Source organism: Mobula birostris, chromosome 14 (assembly GCF_030028105.1).
Source record: "Mobula birostris isolate sMobBir1 chromosome 14, sMobBir1.hap1, whole genome shotgun sequence".
NCBI lineage: Eukaryota > Metazoa > Chordata > Chondrichthyes > Myliobatiformes > Myliobatidae > Mobula > Mobula birostris.
The window spans coordinates 25,339,259-25,360,548 of NC_092383.1; positions in this window are offsets into that span (position 1 = coordinate 25,339,259).

Genomic DNA, 21,290 nt, shown 5'->3' on the forward strand with positions numbered 1-21,290 from the left:
TGGCTGCTGTCTCCATCATCATTTGCCTTTGTCTTCCTCTTGCTTTCTTCCCTTCAATCTTTCCCATAATTACCATGCATTATAACTCCTCTTTCCTAATCACATGTCCAATGAAGTTATGTTGCCTTTTCATGATCTCATACATTATTTCTCTTTTTGTGTTTGCTCTGTTCATGACATCCTCGTTAGATATTTGTTTCGTCCATGATATTCTTTGCATCCTCCTCAAAAACCACATTTCTGCTGCTACAATTTGTTTCCTCATGTTACAAGATATTGTCCAACATTCTGAGCCATGTAATATAACTGGATAAACATAACATTTCAGTACTCTGAGGCGGGTTGTCATGCCTAGTTTAGTATTGGTCAATATACTCTTCATTCTCGTAAAGGTGTCTTTTGCCATCCCTATTCTTTTGATGCCCAAGTCGCACCTGCCATCTGATGTCACCCAGCTTCCAAAGTAGCAAAAATTCTTTACTTGTTTTATGTCTTCCCCGTTTATTCTTAGACCGCAGATAGGATTCTCCTTCTTTTTGGATATCACCATACATTCTGTCTTTTTGCAATTGATAGACCCATTTTTGCACTTCCTTCAACAATTACTTTACTAGATAGTAAAGAACAACCACATTGTTCTTTGCCTCTTCAAGCAATTCCTGAATATACTCAGTCCATCTGTTCATAATCTCATCTTTTTTCATGATAATGGTACTGTCCTTTGCTTTCAAACATCCACCTGAAGAACAGAGGAGCTTTTTACCAGTGATATTCTTGATTTGTTGATGTAACCTTTTTGGATCAGTAGTAGGGATTCTTTCGATTTGCTCACATTCCTGGTTTAACCATTCTTCTTTGGCTTTTTGACATAAGCTTTTAACTTTTTTATCTAAGGACTTATACTCTGTTGGATTTGCTTTCTTCTGTCTCCTTTCTTCCATTAGATTTTTGATTTCATCTGTCATCCATTTATTCTTTGTGCTTTTTCCTTTTTTAGGAATCACTGACTTTGATTCTACCAAGGCATCCTTTAGAGAGTTAAATTTCATTTCTACATGATTGCTATCATCTTCAACAGATTCTATTTCTAGACTTTGAAATCCATTCCTTACTTCAATTGTAAATTTTTGTCGTAAGTTTTCTTCTTTAATTAATTGCAAATAGTCAAGGGATTATTCAGGTATTTTTTTTTAAGTTTTACTTTTACATGACATATCACTGGGTTATGGTCACTATTACAGTCTGCACCTGGATATGTTTTGCATTGAGTCACTGAGTTTCTAAATCTTTGGTTTACAGTAATAAAGTCAATTTGATTTCTGGTGTTATCACCTGGACTTTTCCAGGTCCGCAAGTGTCTTGGATGGTTTTTAAAGTAGGTATTCATAATGACCTGATTATTCATCTTGCACCATCCTGCCCATTTCTCACCTCTTTCATTTCTTTCCCCTAGTCCAAATTTTCCTGTGGTATTTCCATCAGCACCTTGTCCTACTTTAGCATTTAGATCTTCCATGACAATAACAATATCTCGAAATTTGCATCTATTCTTTACTTGTTCAAGCTCTTCATACAATTTATCTATATCTTCATTTGTTCCATCTGTTGTTGGTACATATACCTGTATAATTGCTGAATCAAATGGTTGTGCTCTGAATCTAGCAAGGAGCATTCTTTCTGATATTGCCCAATGTCCTAAAACACTTTTTGCCATGTTTTCATCCATAAGAATTCCTACTCCATTAGTATGGGATGTTCCACAAGAATAATCTAGTGTTTTATTTCTAATCTGACATGTTCCAGCACCTATCCAATGAACTTGGCTAATTCCCATGATGTTAATCTTTAGTCTTTCCATTTCATTTATCACATTGTCCAATCTTCCTACTTGATATAGGGTTCTTACATTCCAAGTGGCAATAACTTTCTTTCGTGTTACTTTAATTTTATGAGCAGTAGCTTGATGATGGTCAGGGATCCCCTGCTGGCCAGAATCAACCCTACCATGTGAAAGATCTTCAGTTGTCTTGAAGATGGTAAGATATAGGCACTTTGATAATAAACTTACTTTGAACTTTGATAATCAAGGACTCTTCCCCCTCTGGTCATTCTATCTTCTCTCCTGTCAGGCAGAAGATAGAAAAGTTTGAAATGATATACCACCACGGTCAAGGACAGCTTCTACCCTGCTGTTATCAGATTCTTGAAAGGTCCTTCGTACACTAAAGGAAGAACTTTTGAACTCTTGATCTCTTAGTACACCTCCTCCTAACCCTTGCAATGCACTTTCTCTGTAACACTATATTTCTATATTCTGTTTATTTTTACTACCTTAATGTAATTGCATTTCGTATGATGCCCAGATGGAATGCAAATCAAAAGCTTTTTACTGTATCTTGGTACATGACAATAATAAATCAATACCCTCATCATCTCCCGTGGCTTTGGTCCTTTTATACTTGATGATTGGGGTGACACTGTAGCGTAGCAGTTAGCATAATGTTATTATACCACTAGCAATGCTGGTTCCACAGCTCTCTATAAGGAGTTTGTACATTTTCCCTGTGACCACATGGGTTTCCTCTGGGTGCTGTGATTTCCTCCCACATTCCAAAGAGGTGCATGGGCAGAGTGGGCTTGTTGGGATTGGAAGGGCCCATTACGATGTTGTATCTTAAAATAAATTTTTTAAAAATGATAATGCTATAAGCACCTCAAGTTCAAATTTTCAAATTGAGGGATAGAGTTGTTTTATGTTACCTTTTATAATATTTGATAGATGTAGCATAATAGATACCACATGGGATTGATGGAGAAGGTCCTATTCCACTGGCTCCAAAATTACCAGAGGACATTGATGCCCACAAATAAGTGGGCACGATTGTTTGTACCTGTTGGTCTGTTTGCACTCACTGCATACCCATAAATGTGGATTTAAGCAGATTATTTCTTAACCACAGCCTCATCTTTATGCTTCACTGCTCTTACCAAGTCCCTTAATTCCCCCTGCTCCTGAAAGTCCTTTGGCACTTTTCTGCACACCACTGTCTTGTAACTCTTACCCATGCTTTCTACTGTCCTTGCTTTCTCTCTCTTTCACTCTGCCACATGCCTTTCTCCTTACTTCTACCCAACCTGTCTTTTCCCCCTTATTCTGCTCCAATTTTCCTTCCCCTCACCATCTGTCCTTCACTCTTCAGCCCTAATTAAAGCCTTTTGGAAAAAGAAATAGAGCCTACAGTGGATTAAAACCTGAGAAACTTTCATTTGGGTGCTTGATGATGCTGACTTGATTGAAAGCCTTGGGAAAGGTTTCATTTGGCAACTTGCGCTCTGAAGAATAATACAATCCTTTAAAGTACTGGAGAGATTCCACCCACCAACATTTACTCTGTAAATCCTTCAAATTAATTAGCTGGAAAACAGCCCAATGTTTCTGGCCTCTTCCAAGCCAACATCCTCTGCATCAAGGTTTAAAGGACACTCAATATTGGACAAACTATGATATTTGCATGCCTAACACCGGAAGCTTGAAATGGACACTTTACTTTGAACCCTGTCATTAGAAAGCAATACCAAGCTACAGAGGAACTGATTTAAGAATGTATTCGAGGCCTCCTTGAACAAGTGTAACAATTCCATTGATTTATGGGAATTGCAGACCCATGACAACTCAAAATGGAGAGAACACATTAGCAATGCTGATAAGAGCTCAGTGTCCTTTCATTAGGGCTAACCTAAACAGCATAAGGAATACACACCCTTCCAGGCTTCCTATTTTATAGTCCTGCTGTGCTCAGTCCACAGAAGACAGGACAAATTGAATCCTATTACTTGAACTTTCCTCAATCCTTAGCAAATGATGGAAACTGATCTCAAGCTAACACTGTGAAGTACCATTTCTCAATATATAATGCACATTAAGAGACTGAGTTCCAACCAGAGTTGATTTCTGTTAACGTGGCAGCAACGGCCCCTCTGGGTCCAATCAAAGGTGTAATTGTTCGTCATCTACGTCTCCTGATCGATTGCAAGATTTCTGGATATTAAGAACATCAGATACTGCAGGTCTATCCCATCAGCGAGATGCTCAATAGCGATGGAGCTAGACCTGTTGCGTACCATGTTATCGTCTGGACTGTTGTGTGGAGGTGGTGATCAGTCCAACAAGTGTTGCAAATTATTGTCTTGGATGTTTTTATTGTGATCGCAAGATCCTGTTGGACAATGATAATGTAGAATACTGAAAGTCTGCTTCATTGGTGAGACAAATGACTGGGGATTTTCTTTGTCTCAGTTACTGTGCTGAACAGGTCTTTGTGATGTGGTGTCACCTGTGCTACTGCCCAGGAGAGGAGATGCTGGAGGTGGTGAGAGAGAACAGAGGCCTCTGTGGCGTGCTGGCATATGTATTGGGTTGGATGCTGGCCCCTCCTGAACATGCAGCTCCTCCCATGGAGGGTCAGACACCCTGAGCCAATAGACTGGCCCTGGACTTATTTTCCATCTGGCATAGTTTGCATGTTGTTGTTTGATTGTTTGTGGTTTTTGTATTGCTATATTTATGCTCTATTCTTGGTTGGTGCGGCTATAACGAAACCCAATTTCCCTCGGGATCAATAAAGTATATCTATCTATTTATCTATCTGTCGCCCATCAGTGCTGCCCTCTGGTGTTCACTTGGTGCTGCTCTCTGGTGTTCGCTCAGTGGAAGATGAACTGGACCAGGACAACATCCTATGTGCTATCAATCTACAGGCCATGCCACTCAGGAAATTAAACTATATATATTTTTTGTGACTGTATGTTTTTCTTCTATCACAACTATATGTGCTGTGTGCTGTGCTCTGTCGGTACTGTGTTTTGCACCTCGGCCGCAGAGCAATGCTGTTTCGTTTGATTGCATTCATGTGTATGGTTGAATCACAACTTAATTTTAATTTGGACTTGAACTTCAATTTATTTAAGCTAGATAAGAAGATGAGAATGGTTGTAACTTGCAGAAAGAAAGATAACTGTGGCCCTTGATGATGAGTCATCCCAGCCCCAGGCTAACACTGCAAGAGTTCCTCAGGACAGTGTCATAGACCCATCCATCTTCAATTGCTTCAAATATTTTCATCATGAAGTCAGCAGTGGTGATGTACACTATTGATTGCACTGTGTTTAATTCCATTTGCAAATCCTCAGCATTTTAAACCAGCCATGTCTGAATGCAGCAAAAGACAATTAACGTTCTGATCTGGGTTTTGATGTGGCAAGTACCATTTATCCCAGAAAAGTGTCAAGCAATAATCACCTCCAGTAGTTGAGTTCTGTTCATTTGGACTATGTAAGTATTTACCATGCATGCACACTTTCCCTGTTACGGGTGTGCGCACCAGGAGAAAATGGAAGAATTGTGAGATGAAAAGGTGGCAGCCCTCATGTATTGAACTGAAATGTTGAAAATAAAGTTGTTTAAACAAAATAAAACATGTCTTTGTTGTATGGGTATTATCAGCGGTAGCAGAGGATGGTTTCCAATTTTCGGATCTTGCCGGCATTTGATGAGTGTAAGCCTTGCAAAAGCTGTAAAAAATGAAATTGGAATATGGACTTGTGTTACGGAACTAGTGAAGAACAAGCAAGCCTTAGTTATTGTGTTTTTACTTTTGGGAAGAGCAAGAGAAACTGTAATGGGAATTTCGGTGGAAGACTTGACAAAGGTGATGGTATGAATATGCTAATAAATACATTTGACTCTGTTTTTGAAGAAAGAAAAGGATTGGATGTATGAGGCCAATGTAGAACTTGACAACATTTACAGAGATTATTCTAATAATATGGTTGACTATATTACTGATTTTGAACAAAAGTACAGTTGCATGCATAAGTACAAATTGGAGCTTCCTGACGCTATATTAGCTTTTAAATTGTTGGATACTGAATATCTAGACATAAAGAATAGACAGCTAGCATTAACTATATCTACAGAACTTACATTTGCATCTATGAAATCAGCACTGGTGAGGATTTTTGGAGAAAAGGCTACTAAGACAACAGTCAGAATTAGTTTGAGTCAGGAAACGGCTTAGTCCACTGAGTAGAAACAAAAATATAGCAAGCATAAATCCCAGAGTGACCAGACAATGGTACCATTACCTGTCATAAATCAAATAAACAAGTATAGTAAGAGATCAAAATGTGCTGAATGTCTAAGTATTTAGTTCTAAGCAAGAAACTGCACAGAACTGGACAAGTTAGGCTAACTGAAGAAATTAACAAATCTGAAGCTGTAGAAGAGTGTCATTTCACATTGTTTACGAAGGAATCACTTTCTAATGCAGAGATATTTGAGGCAAATATTTTGATGATAGAATCTCTAGGATCTGCTGTTACTGATACAGCATGCACACACACAGTGTGTGGAGAAACATAACTTGCAAGATATGTAAGAGCTAAACCAGAATGAAATGCAGAAACTGATAAACACAGATACATCTAGTAACAAAGCATTCAAATTTGGAGATGGAAAGATTTTATCTTCTACCAAAGCAGTGACAATTCATGCAGAAATAATGCAGACAAAATGTTACATTGAAACGGAGGTGGTACCAGTGAACATTTCATTACTCTTGAGTAAATCTTTCCTCAAGTAGGAGCAATACTGGATATGCAGAATGACCAAGCAATGATGTATCAACAGTCAGTGTCTCTTGAGCTCACCAGCTCTGGACATTACTGGTTGAACATTCTAGATAAAGACCTTACTGAGAATCAATGTGAGACTGAGGTACTAAATGTCACACAAACCATGACCATAGATGAGAAGTGCAGTGTTACTCAAAAGTGTTACTCAAACTGCACAAGCAATTTGGAAATATTTCAATTGATAGACTTCTGAAACTGCTCAGAGTTCAGGAAACAAAGATGCAGATTATTTTTCCATTCTAAAGCAAATAATTGGCAGCTGTGATATATGCCAGAAGTTTGGAAAGCCCAAGCCCAAATCGGCAGTAGGACTGCCACTAGCATCTGAATACAATTAAACAGTGGTCATAGGCCTACATGAACTGGAGCAAGGAGTGTGGTATCTCCACATCATTGATGAGTTCATATGTTTCTGTGCTGGTAGCATTGTAAACACAAAGAGACCCTCAGAACTAGTGAAAAAACTTCATCCATTCCTGGATAAGTATGCATGGCCCACCTCAGAAAGTATTTAGTGACAATGGTCGTGAATTTAATAGTGATGAATTCAGAGATATGGCAGAGAACTTTAACATTGAAAGGAGGACAACAGCGGCATTTCCAAAACAGGATGAAATCAGAAGTTGGAGAAATAATGGAGTGTTTGAGGAAGGCAGAAACAATGGCCAAAAGACAGTATCTGCAGGATGGGTGTGCAGCCTGAATGAAACCCAGACAGGAATTATACCAAAAGCACGCCGGGTGGCTAGAGGTTTTGTGGAACTGAACATAAAAGGACTCCGAAATAACTCACATGTGCATCAGATTCTCTCCGACTACTTCTCTCAGCTATGTGTCAAAAGCATTGGCGACTCCATTGCATGGATACAAAATCCACATTCTCACAGGTAATGGAGCTGTCATGTGACATTTACATTAAACCCCTGCCTGAAGGCAGAAGTGAAGGAACACTCTGGAAACTCAAAAACTGTGTCTGTGGCCTAGCAGATGCATCACTGTACTGATATAAAAAGGTCAAGAAAATAATGTTGAAAACAGGTGGAAAGATGTCACAAGTGTTTTTTACTGGCAAGCTTCAGGATATCATGTTATTGGAGTACTTGCCTGTCACATAGATGACTCCAAATGGGGAAGCTCACAAAACTTTGCCACAAAGGTTATCCCTCTGCTAAAGTCAGCCTTTCAGGTTCGACATAATGAACGTGACAGATTCTGCTATGTAGGGATAGACATCCTTGCTGTTGATGGAACAGTACAACTGCACCAAAAAGGCTACATCAGGAACCTTCCATTACATAATGTACTGGTTGGGCACAGGAGTACATTCAGCCAGAGACTCATTCCACCGAGATGCAACACTGAGCATCACAGGAAGTCATTCCTGCCTGTGGCCATCAAACTTTACAACTCCTCCCTTGGAGGGTCAGACACCCTGAGCCGATAGGCTGGTCCTGGACTTATTTCCATCTGGCATAATTTACATATTATTATTTAATTGTTTATGGTTTTATATTGCTATATTTATACTCTATTCTTGGTTGGTGCAACTGTAATGAAACCCAATTTCCCTCGGGATCAATAAAGTATGTCTATCTATCTATCTTTAGACAATACACATGGAATCCTCACGTGCCACACACCGGGATACTCCCCTCAGTGAAGCTGAAGCTGAGCAGCTTTGGTCAAAGATAGGTCAGATACTATGGGTAACAAGGCAGAACAGACATGACATCATATTTGATGCCTGCAAACTGGCATCCAGCACAAAAAATACCCCAGTACAAACTTTACATGAGGCAAACAAGATAGTGCACAGAGTTCAATCTGAAAAATTTAGTCTTGAGTTTTCAACAGCTTGAAAAGATAGCTCACCAAGCCTTGTTATCTTCAGTGATGCTTCACCTGGAAATCTTCCTGATAGAGGTACCCAAGGGGGGCTTTTTATTATACTGATGGGAGATAAGAGAAGATTTTCACCTCTTTTGGCAATCAAAAATAATCTGAAGAGTTGTATGGAGTACACTGGCAGAAGAAACCCTTGCAATGTTTGAATGTATTGAAAATGCTCTTTTTCTATTCATACTCCTTTCTGAGCCTTTCCATGGTGACCCAAAGAAGAACAGTCTACAAATAACTTCTGTCACAGACAACTACTCTTTGGTTGATGCCATCAAATCCACCAAGTCAGTTACCGAGAAGAGGCTTCTTCTAGAGATGACTAGCATCAACGAACTTGTCCAAGCACCAAAAATTCATCACGTGCTGTGATCAACTACAAAGGAACAAGTAGCTGACTGCCTCACAAGGAAGGCAGCGCCAGTTCTTGTGCTGTTAAAGACACTTAGTGAAGGCATTTGGTCCCTTAAGAATTGTATTAACATCAAGGGTTAGAACTAATTCTCATATCCTAAAGGACATTTGAATCGTCTTTAGTTTTTAAAAAAAATTATATCGTAGTCGTGCTGATACACGATGAGTGAAAATAAGACACTGAGTCGAGCAGGGTCTGGTTGAATTGTTTCCTGTTTTTAAATCCGTGTGTGCTGAAGTACCCGCTCCCAGCATCCCCCGCGCTTTGCGGGGCAGAAGTGACGTCAGCTTCCAGGCCGAGGTCTGCCCCGCACTCAAAGCCCCCTTGGTTGCTGTTGGCTGCGGACTCACCCGCGACTGCTGGATCTGGTTCGCTTGCCACGTGGGCAAGCTGTCACATGACCCCCTCCCACCAGAACCAGTGCTAGGAGGTGCAGAGTCCACAGCCTGCACACCGTCAGTTATTTTAGGTGGCCGATCTCATCGTCGTGGGGGTGGTACCGCAACCAGGTGTTCAAGGTCTAGATGCACCGGTTTGAGACAGTCAATGGTAAAAGTCTCTTCATGACCGCCGATGTCGAGAATGCAGGTCTTCCCATTACGACACACTACCTTGTAGGGTCCTTCGTATGGTCACTGCAGGGGTGGTCTGTGCACGCCTCGGCAAACAAAAACAGACTTGCTCTGTTGTAGGTCCTTGGGCATGAAAGAGGGTGTTATTCCATGATGGATGTCAGAACTGGGGTAAGTGTTCCAAGCCGCTCCCGGAGTTTAGTTAGGACCACTGTAGGTGTGTCCTCCTGGCCACGGGGTGCTGGCACAAACTCACCGGGAACTGTGAGCGGGGAACCGTAAACAAGTTTGGCCGATGATGCGGCCAGGTCCTCCTTGGGTGCTGTCACAAAAAACTGTGGGTCAATTGTTTAAGAAAAATAACCAGATGGCTTGAGTCGCAAAAGTAAATTGAGGTGCTTTCATTTACCTCAAAACAAGATATAAACTGGGAAAAACCTATCTATATTTTTTTTTATATATATATATATATATATCTATCTCGCCACCCTCAGACTAAACACAAAAGAAAACTAACCACAAAGCCTTCGTAACCTGAGGCTTATAACTGCTAAGCCCCTCCCTCTAGACCAACCAAAAGCTAATTAACTCAATTATCCAATTAAAGATGATATCTTCCACCATCAGCACACCTGTGCAGGTTGCTGCTGCCTCTCTCTGAGATAGCTCCATGCAGCAGCTCTGTTTCAGACCCAGTCACTATTACTGCTGGGGATAAGTGTTTTACCGAGTGCACCATTTGCCGTCTGTAGTCAGTGACGGGCCTTTGTGACATTACCACCCTCCTCTCCTGCAGCGGCAATGCTTGGCAGTCTTGACAGGAAGTCCACTGTGATGTTCTCCTTGCCTGCTTTGTGCCGCACACAGAACCTGAAAGGTTGAAGTTCCAGGTACCACCTAGTCACCCTGGCATTCCGGTCCTTCATTGTCTGGATCCAGGTCAGGGCTCTGTGGTCCGTCTGGAGGTCAAACTCCCTCCCAAAAAGGTAGTACCTGAGGCTGTCCAACACCCACTTGATTGCCAGACACTCCTTCTCGATTGTGGAGTACCGGGTTTCACGGGGCAGAAGTTTTCTGCTGAGATATAACACAGGACGTTCCTCACCTGGCTCTCCCTGAGCCAGTACTGCCCCGATGCCTACACCTGAGGCATCCACCTGCACCAGGCAGCGGTGTTCAAAGTCAGGGCTCTGCAACACAGGGGAAGAGCATAATTTCTCCTTCATACCCTGGAAAACACCTTCACACTCCTCACTCCATTCCACAGGATTACAGGCCAACTTGCAGGTGAGGCTGGTCAATGGGGCTGCCAGGGTTGAAAAGTGAGTGATGAACCATTGGTACCAGCCCACTAGACCAAGAAAAGACCGGACCTGGGTCTTGGTATGGGACCTGGGGCTGTTCAGAATGGCCTCAATTTTAACCACCTGAGGCTGGACTTCTCCTCTCCCCAACTGATACCCCAGGTACCGGGTTTCCTGCCTGGCCCACTTACATTTCTGCAGGTTGAGTGTAAGTCCTGCCCCTGTGTCACAAAAAACTGTGGGTCAATTGTTTATGAAAAATAACCAGATGGCTTGAGTCGCAAAAATAAATTAAGGTGCTTTTATTTACCTCAAAGCAAGACATAAACTAGAAAAAAACCTATCTCTCTCTATCTATATCTCTATCTCTCTCTACCCTCTGCTCCACAATGTGCACTAGACATACATTCTAAATCCCTTCACCCAACCTTCATCCAATCACGCACGCGCACACACACACACACACACACACACACACACACACACACACACACACACACACACACACATATATATATATATATATATATATATACAAACCTATACTTCACCCTCCCATCTTTGACCACCCTAGTATCCTATTCCTGTTTATTCGTCATATTCTATAAAAAAAACCCTGTACCCCTAACCTCAAAGCCTTGGCAACCTGAGGCTTATAACTGCTAATCCCTTCCCCCTAGACCAATCAAAAGCTAATTAACTCAATTATCCAATTAAAGATGGTATCCTCCACCAGCAGCACACCTGTGCAGGTTGCTGCTGCCTCGATATGAGACAGCTCCATGCAGCAGCTCTGGTTCAGACCCAGTCACTATTACTGCTGGGGATGAGTGTTTTACCGAGTGCGCCATGTGCTGTCCGTAGTCAGTGACGGGCCTTCCTCCCAGGTGCCGTGCGGATGCCAAGCAGCGGAGTCCTGAGACTGTGGTTCGGTACACTGGCATCTCGCTGTCCAATTGTTGCGCCTTAGCTAATGCTGCATACTCCACCCACGGAGACAGAGAGTGCAGTGATTGGACGGAGGTGTGTGACAGTGCATTGGCCACCACGTTGTTCTTCCCGGAGATGTGCTTGATTGTGGTGGTAAACTCCGAGATGTACGACAGGTGGTGTTGCTGACGGCTGGACCATGGGTCCGACTCTTTTGAAAACATGAAAGTGAGGGGCTTGTGGTCTGTGAAGGCCGTGAACTCCCTCCTTTCCAGGAAATACCTGAAGTGCCGGATGGCAAGGTACAGGGCCAGCAGCTCCCTGTCGAAAGCGATGTACTTAAGTTCCGGGGGTCGTAGGTGCCGGCTGAAAAAAGCGAGCGGCTTCCACTGGCCTTCGATGAGCTGCTCGAGCACGCCACCAACTGCCACATCAGAGGCATCCACAGTGAGGGCAGTGGGGATGTCGACCTGGGGGTGGACCAGGAGCGTGGCGTTTGGTAGCATGTTCTTGGCTTGTTCAAAAGCCGCCGTCGCCTCCTCTGTCCAGGTGACTTCTTTGACCTTGCCGGACATCGCATGATCCGGGCCGCTGAGGGCAGGAAACGGTGATAAAAGTTAACCATCCCAACAAATTCCTGCAGGCCTTTAACAGTGCTGGTCTGGCGAATTGGCAGATGGCTTCAACTTTTGCCGGCAGGGGCACAGCTCCATGGCGGTCGATCTGGTGTCCAAACAAATCGATGGTGGGTAGGCCGAACTGGCACTTGGCGGGGTTGATAGTCAGGCCGTAATCGCTTAGGCGGCGGCAGAGCAGGCATAAATGTGCTAGATGTTCCTGGCGGGAGAGGCTGGCGATAAGTATGTCATCCAGGTAGATGAACAGAAAGTCCAGATCTTGCCCTACTACGTCCATCAGGCGCTGGAACGTCTGCGCCACGTTTTTGAGCCCGAACGGCATCCTGAGGAACTCGAACAGGCCAAAGGGAGTAATGAAGGTCATCTTGGGTACATTATCCGGGTGGACTGGAATCTGATGATACCCTTGGACCGGGTTAATCTTCAAAAAGATGCGCGCCCTGTGCAGGTTGGCCGTAAAGTCCTGGATATGTGGCACCGGATAGCAATTGGACATGGTGGTGTTGATCAACCTCCTATAGTCGCCGCACGGCCTCCACCCTCCCGTGGACTTGGGCACCATACAGAGTGGGGAGGCTCATGGGCAGTCGGAATGCCACACAATCCCCATCTCCTCCATCTTCTTGAATTCCTCTTTCGCAAGGCGGAGCTTGTTGGGCGGTAACCTGCGGGCCCGGGCATGAAAGGGAGGTCCCTGTGTGGGGATGTGGCGCATCACGCCGTGCTTGGGGTCTGTTGAGCATGATGATAGATGGGAACTCCAATAACACTCTGGCGAACTCGTTGTCAGAATAAGTGACCGAGTCCAGGTGCGGGACAAGTAACCTGGCCTCACCGAGGGAGAAAGTCTGGAAATTCTTCGCATCAACCAATCGTCGGCCCTTCAAATCCACGAGCAGGCAGTGCGCATGGAGGAAGTCCGCACCGAGCAATGGCTGTGATATTGCGGTCTGTGTACATGTCCATGTAAAGCGGCTGGAACCGAACTGCAAGGGGATGGTTCTTGTACCGTAGGTGCGGATGGTGCTGCTGTTGGCTGCCGTAAGTTCCGGTTCTGTTCTTCTAGTTCAGGTATCATGGCTCGAAGAGGGCAGGACACTGATTTCCGCCCCCATGTTCACCAGGAATCTACGCCCGGAGTGCTTGTCCCGAATGTAGAGGAGGCTATCATGATGACCAGCCTCCGTAGCCACCACCCAAACCTGGAGAGGGATGGGCTCCGCCAGATTTCAGATGCCCAAGACACGCCGTACGATGAGCATACCAAAAGGTTGTCATGATGGCACCCCGACAACTCCACCAGGAGCTAAGGGTGCATGCGTGCGCATGCGCACGCACGCACACACACACACACACACACACACACAGAGGAGATTGTTGAGTTTTGTTCATTAAGACTTACCCTGTTACGTGTGTGCGTACTGGGGGAAATTGGGGGAATTGTGGGAAGTAAAGGTGGTGGCCCTCATGTATTGAATTGAGACGTTGAAAGTAAAGTTGTTTAAACAAAAGAAAACATGTCTTTGCTGTTTGGGCGTTAACACAAAGTCAGTCTAATGACTGTCCTTTACATTCAATCATATCACCATTTCTAATTCCCCCATCATCAACATCCTGGATGTCACCAAAGGTCCAAAATTCAACAAGACTGTACACATAAACATAGCAGTTCCAAGAGAAGGTGAAAGACGAGATGCTCTATAATGATATTAAAAAATCTGTAGAGATCATAGAGCAATACAGTAAAGAAATGGGTCCTTCAGTCCATCATGCCAGCTTCATCTACTGTGTAGTCCCATCAATCTGTATATGGATCATAGCCTTCCATACCTCTTTCATCTATGTTCCGATCCAAACTTATTTTAAACATTGCAATTGAATTTGTATCTACAATTTCCACTGACAGCTCATTCCACATTCAGCACACAGTTTGAGTGAAGAATTTCCTCCTTTGATTCCCTTTAAATATTTCTCTTTCACCCCAATCCTATGACCTCTAGTTCTAGTCTTACCCAACCTGAGGGGAAAAAGCCTGCAATTATTCACCCTGTCTATACTCCTCATAATGTTATTTACCTCTGTAGGGTCTCTCCTCATTCTCCTGTGCTTCAGGGAATAAAGTCCTAACCGATTTAACATTTCCTTATAACTCATGTCCTCAAGTTCCTTGTAAGTTTTCTCTGCCGTCTTTCAAACTTATTGATATCTCTACTGTAGGTAGGTGATCAGAATGCACACAATACTCCAAATTTGTCCTCACCATGATATTATACAACTTCAACCGAACATCCCAGCTCCTGTATTCAATGCCCTGATTTGTAAATGCCAATGTGCCAAAAGCCTTCTTTTTTATAACCCTATCTACCTGCGACACTACTTTCATGGAATTATGGATCTGTATTCCCAGGTCCCTTTTTTCTACAGTACACCTCAGTGCCCTGCCGTTCACTGTATAAGCCTTACTTTGGTTTGCCCTCCCAAAGTGGAACACCTTACTCTTGTCTGCATTAAATTCAATCTGCCATTTTTCAATCCATTTTCCCAGCTGGTTCGGATCATTTTGCAAGCTTTGACAGCTTTCTTCACTGTCCACCATGCTCCCTGTCTTGATATCAACCACAAATTTGCTGATCTCATGTTCTTAATATTTATTTATTATTATTATTATTATTTCTACTTTCTTTATGTATTTGCACAGTTTGTTGTCCTTTGCACGTTGGTTGTTTGCCTAGTTGGTGTGGTCTTTCATTGTTCTATTACATTTATTGAGTATACCCACAAGAAAATGAATCTGAGGGCTGTATATTGTGACATATATACTTTGATAATAAATTTGCTTTAAACTTTGAACTTTGATCCCATTTACTACACTATCATTCAAATAATTAATATCGATTATAAATAGTATCAGACCCAAATATTAAAGGCGTCCAGTCAGAGAGGCAACCATACACTACCACTCTTTGGCTTCTCCCACTACACCAAACTATTTTCTGCATGTCAGGTATTTTCTGCCATTTACAAAGCAGAAGTCAAGGATGTATTGGTACATCCTCCACTTGCATGTGGATATATGCAATTCATTCCAAGGCAAAGCAGTGTTGATTGGCTCCTCAACCAGCATCCTAAATATTTATTCCCTCCACCCACACCACTAAGCATTTAGTTGCTTAGGCTACACCAGTAGCACCTCCCAGATTACACTCTTGACCACCTAGAAGGGGATAGGTAGCAACCACATGTGAATAGGCTCACAGGTTCTGCAGGTTCTTTTCCAAGTCACATATCATCTCAACCTTGAAACATTTTGCTATTACTTTACTGTTCGTCATTGGCTCTGTTCTGGAACTCCCACCTGAAAGACATTGTGGAAACACACTCTAAAAAGACTATAGTACTTCAAATCTTTATCAATGTTCTCAGGAAAGAAAATATGTTGCAGAGAGGGCAGGAGAGGCAAGAATAGATTAAAGAGTTCATTTCTGAACAGCTGAGATCAGGGTTGCTGTGGATTAAACTGTAAAGATGTCATCCAGTTGATGGGTTAATGAGTGCTGTGAGAGTGAAAGAGAGAGGAGTTGTTGAAAGGAACATAAAGTTTATGCAGTGAGGATAGATAGACAGTGAGAATATGGCTGGCAAATTAGACTCTGCAAATGGAGGGAGATCTATGCCAATGCCACAGATCATCTAGCCAGTTCTAATACCCTCCAGGAAAGTGAGATACCAGATGCAGTAGAATATGATTTTAATTGTTAAAGGCAGCTTGGGCAGATTATGGCCCAGATTTCATGGTTGTAGTGACAGCACATCTTGCAGTAAGTAACATTATTGTATGAAACTTCAGCAAGAGATGGCATTTTTACATGCAAAGTCAGATATGAAGAAATGTCATTATCAGTGATACCTTCACAGACTCAATAGTTAGGACCTTTGCCAAGGCAATTGATGGACCTTCTTATGCACTTTGATCACTGTAAAACAATTAAAAAGTTAAGGCTTGTTAACTTATTTCCTCAGAATAATTATTTTAAAATTAGATGTTTTTCTCACTTGCTGACCCTAGCCAGTACAGCTTCACAATAACATCTCCACAGTCATCATCAGTACAGGTGTGTCACAAGGGTGTGTGTTTAGCCTTCTGCTGTATTTTGCTTATGATTGTATTGCTAAGTACAGGTCCACCACTATGCTGACAACACCACTGTTGTTGGTTGAATCAAAGGTGGTAACGAATCAGCATATAGGAGGGAGATTGATACAGGTGGTGATGAGAGGGCGTACTGGAGTGAGATGGTGGAATGGTGGAATGGTGCTGCAGTAACATCCTGGCACTCAACATCAGTAAGACGAAAGAACTGATTGTGGACTTCAGGAAGAGTAAGATGAAGGAACACATACCAATCCTCATAGAGGGATCAGAAGTGGAGAGAGTGTGCAGCTTCAAATTCCTGGGTGTCAAGATCTCTGAGTATCTAACTTGGTTCCAATATATCAATGTAGTTATAAAGAAGTCAAGACAGCGGCTATACTTTATTAGGAGTTTGAAGAGATTTAGCATGTCAACAAATACACTCAAAAACTTCTATAGTTGTACCGTGGAGAGCATTCTGACAGGCTGCATCACTGTCTGGTATGGACGGGCTACTGCACAGGACTGAAAGAAGCTGCAGAAGGTTATAAATTTAGTCAGCTCCATCTTGGGCACTAGCCTACAAAGTACGCAGGACATCTTTAGGGAGTGGTGTCTCAGAAAGTCAGCGTCCATTATCAAGGACTTCCAGCACCCAGGGCATGCCCTTTTCTCACTGATACCATCAGGTAGGAGATACAGAATCCTGAAGGCACACACTCAGCGATTCAGGAACAGCTTCTTCCCCTCTGCCATCCGATTCCTAAATGGACATTGAAGTTTTGGACACTACCTCACTTTTTAAAAAATATACAGTATTTCTATTTTTGCACTTTTAAAAATCTATTCAATATATGTAATTGATTTACTTGTTTATTTATGTAAGGATCTTTGCCCCACTGACCCCCCGTTGCCTAGGGTGAATAGCCGTCAAACCTGCCAACAGTGCAATTGCTTTGGTGCGGATAAGATGTGAGTCGCCCAATGATCAGCCATGACACAAATATGAAACAATATACCAAGTGCGAGAAAAGAATTATACTTTATAGCAAATGTTTGGTGTTGGGTTAGTAGAAACAACTACAAGAAAAGGTACCACATAAGTAACTTATCAGTGGCGTGTACATAATATTTTAATACGTTGGAGCTCACGCCTCCAATTCCATCCACAACGTCCTTCCGAGACTCCCGCCACCTTCCGAACCCCCGAGGTTCGGTGTCTGCTGCCCAGGAACCCTGTCTGTTCCTCACACGTCCAGCCTCTCTGCTCACCTCCTGAAAAAGCCCGCGCTCCTGAACTCAGCACACATATACAAGATAACAGAACTTGACTTCCATAAGCTAACAAATGAATACAATTTCCATTATCTCCCTGTATAACCCAAACATTGCAGTTACAGAGAACCCCTTGCTCATCAGTTAACATTACAAGGAGCCATTTTAATATAACACTTCAGAGGAGCCATTTTGGTAATAAGCGATCAACAGTTAACAGTCCACCTGGTATGCTGAGAGCCCGACATTTATTCTTATATTTAAATTTTATTTATTATTATTTCTTTCTCTCTGCCAGATTATGCATTGCATTGAACTGCTGCTGCTAAGTTAACAAATTTCACATCACATGCCGGTGATAATAAACCTGATTCTGATTCTGATTAGGGGCTCAGAGATGGAGAAGGTCAGTGAGTTTAAATTTCTTGGCATTATCATATCAGAGGATCTTTCCTGGGACCAGCATGTAAGTGTCATTACAAAGAAGGCATAGAAAGAAGGTTGCCCAGATTTTGCATGACATCTAAACTTTCGACAAACTTCTACAGATGCAAATGGAAAGTATTGTGAATTATTGTATCATGGTCTGATAGGGACACACCAATGGAAGAGTCTACAAAACGTGGTGGATATAGCCCAGGTCATCACAGGCAAACCCCTTCCCAGCATTGACCACATTTACAAGGGGCAGCATTTATCATTAAAGATTTCCACTCTCCATTGCATGCTCTCTTCTCGCTGTGGTCATAGGGAAGAAGAGACAGGAGTGTTATGTCCCACACCAACATCTTCAGGGACAGCTATTACCCTTCAACCATCAGGCTTCCGACCAGTGTGGATAACTTTACCTGCCTCGTCTCTGAATTGATTCCAGAACCTATAGGATCTCTTTCAAGGATGCTACCTCATGTTCTCAGTATTATTTATTTGTTTCTTATTGCACAGTTTGTTTTCTTTTGCACATTAGTTATTTGTCATTCTTGTGTGTAGTTTTTCATTGATTCTCCTGTATTTCTCTGCTCAGAAAAAAATGTATCTCAAGGTAATATATGGTAATACATATGTACTTTGATAATATATTTACTTTGAACTTTGAAATGTGAGAGGAAATTGAATCACTCAGAGGAAATCCATGCAGTCACAGTGAGAACATACAAACTTATGGTCAGTGCAGGAATTGAACCCAGGTCACTGACGCTATAATAATATTACACTGGTGGTGGTATCCATTAGCCTCGCGAGACCATGGATCTGCGCCTGGAAAGTCTTGCAAGTTTCTTCTCCAGGGCGCAGGCCTAGGCAAGATTGTATGGAAGACCGGCAGTTGCCCATGCAGCAAGTCTCCCCTCTCCACGCCACCGATGTTGTCCAAGGGAAGGGCAAGGGCCGATACAGCTTGGCACCAGTGTCATTGCAGGAGTTGCCAGAATGAGGTTGAAGGCAACGTTGGACTGCCTTTGAGACTCCAGCTCCGGATTTGTCCTCAGGGTTTACTCCTGAAGCCTTTCCCATGAGTGGGTATGGCCGCAAGGCAGCAGAGGTTTGAAATCAGAGTTTTCCCTCTCTTGGATGGACTGCCTTCCCAGGCTGACGAGCTCCATCTACCCGAAGCACTGGTTTTAAGGTGCCAGCACCCGCCTTCACCCCTTCTCCTGTGAGTAGAAACAGTTCCACTGGGCTTAGAGGCTAAGTCACACGAGAAGGCCAGGAGTTGGACTTGGTTGTCAGAGGCTACTTGAGGCACATACCATGAGGAACACTTTTAGGTAGTGGGAGCTTGTCCCCACTACCACTCCTCAGCTTGACAACCTTGGAACCAATATTACACTGTACACTATACTATGCTGCCCTTAGAGTGGCATCTTCAGAGCTACAAATGGTTGGATGATAGGGTTAATGGGGTATCTTTCCATCTCACATCATCCCTTAATGTAAGCAAGGCAGAAGAAAATAGAGCTGTGAGTAACACCCATCAAGGTACTGCTCAGTCCATCCTTCTCATCCATTCTGAACAATTCATATGAATTCCCTTTCTTCCCATATTTCTGGCAGCATAAAGATATACTTGTAGATAGACCTTTTTCCTCATTCAGACTGCAGGAAGTACTTCCTTTCCTCTCTTTTCATCCTGCAAGAGTAGCAATCTGTTCCAGCAGCTGAGCACTTGTGCCACCATCACAGCACTTACTTGCCATCTTCTTCTTTCACATCAATCGGCAATAGAATTGCTAGCATATCACATTTTGTAATCCTTGGTGAGGGAAGTGATATCAAACTTCTGGCAAAGTAAACATTTTTCTTTAATTTTTTTGCTGTAGCTGCTCCTTTGGACGGTTTATGTGGGTCTGACTTTGCTTTAGCTCATGACCTCCAGTCCTATGAGAGTGGAGGAATCAGGTTGGTACTGGATCCCAAGAAAGGGAGTTTGTGGAGTTCCTCCAAGATGGATTCTTAGAACAGCTTGTACTGGGGCCTACCAGAGAGAACACAATTCTAGATTTAGTGTTGTGCAATGAACCGGATTTGATCAGGGACCTCGAGGTAAAGGAGCCATTAGGAGGTAGTGACCATAATATGATAAGTTTTAATCTACAATTTGAGAGGGAGAAGGGAAACTTGGAAGTGTCAGTATTTCAGTTGAACAAAGGGAACTATGGTGCCATGAGGGAGGAGCTAGCCAAAGTTCAATGGAACAATACCCTAGCAGGGATGATAGTGGAAGAGCAATGGCAAGTGTTTCTGGGAATAATGCGGAAGGTGCAGGTTCAGTTCATTCCAAAGAGGAAGAAAGATCCTAAGGGAAGTAAGGGGAGGCCATGGCTGACAAGGGAAGTAATGGACAGTATAAAAATAAAAGAGAAGAAGTATAACATAGCAAAGATGAGTGGGAAGCTGGAGGATTGGGAAACTTTTAAAGGGCAACAGAAGGTAACCAAAAAGGTAATACGCAGAGAAAAACTGAGGTACGAAGGTAAGCTAGCCAAGAATATAAAGGAGGATAGTAAAAGCTTCTTTAGGTATGTGAAAAGGAAAAAAATAGTTAAGACCAAAATTGGGTCCTTGAAGACAGAAGCGGGTGAATTTATTATGGGGAACAAGGAAATGACAGACGAGTTGAACAGGTACTTTGGATCTGTCTTCACTAGGGAAGACACAAACAATCTTCCAGATGTAATAGTGGCCAAAAGACCTAGGGTAATGGATGAATTGAAGGAAATTTATATTAGGCAAGAAATAATGTTGGATAGGCTGTTGGGTCTGAAGGCTGATAAGTCCCCGGGACCTGATGGTCTGCATCCCAGGGTACTTAAGGAGGTGGCTTTAGAAATCGCGGACGCATTGGTAATCATTTTCCAATGTTCTATAGATTCAGGATCAGTTCCTGTGGATTGGAGGGTGGCTAATGTTGTCCCTCTCTTCAAGAAAGGAGGAAGA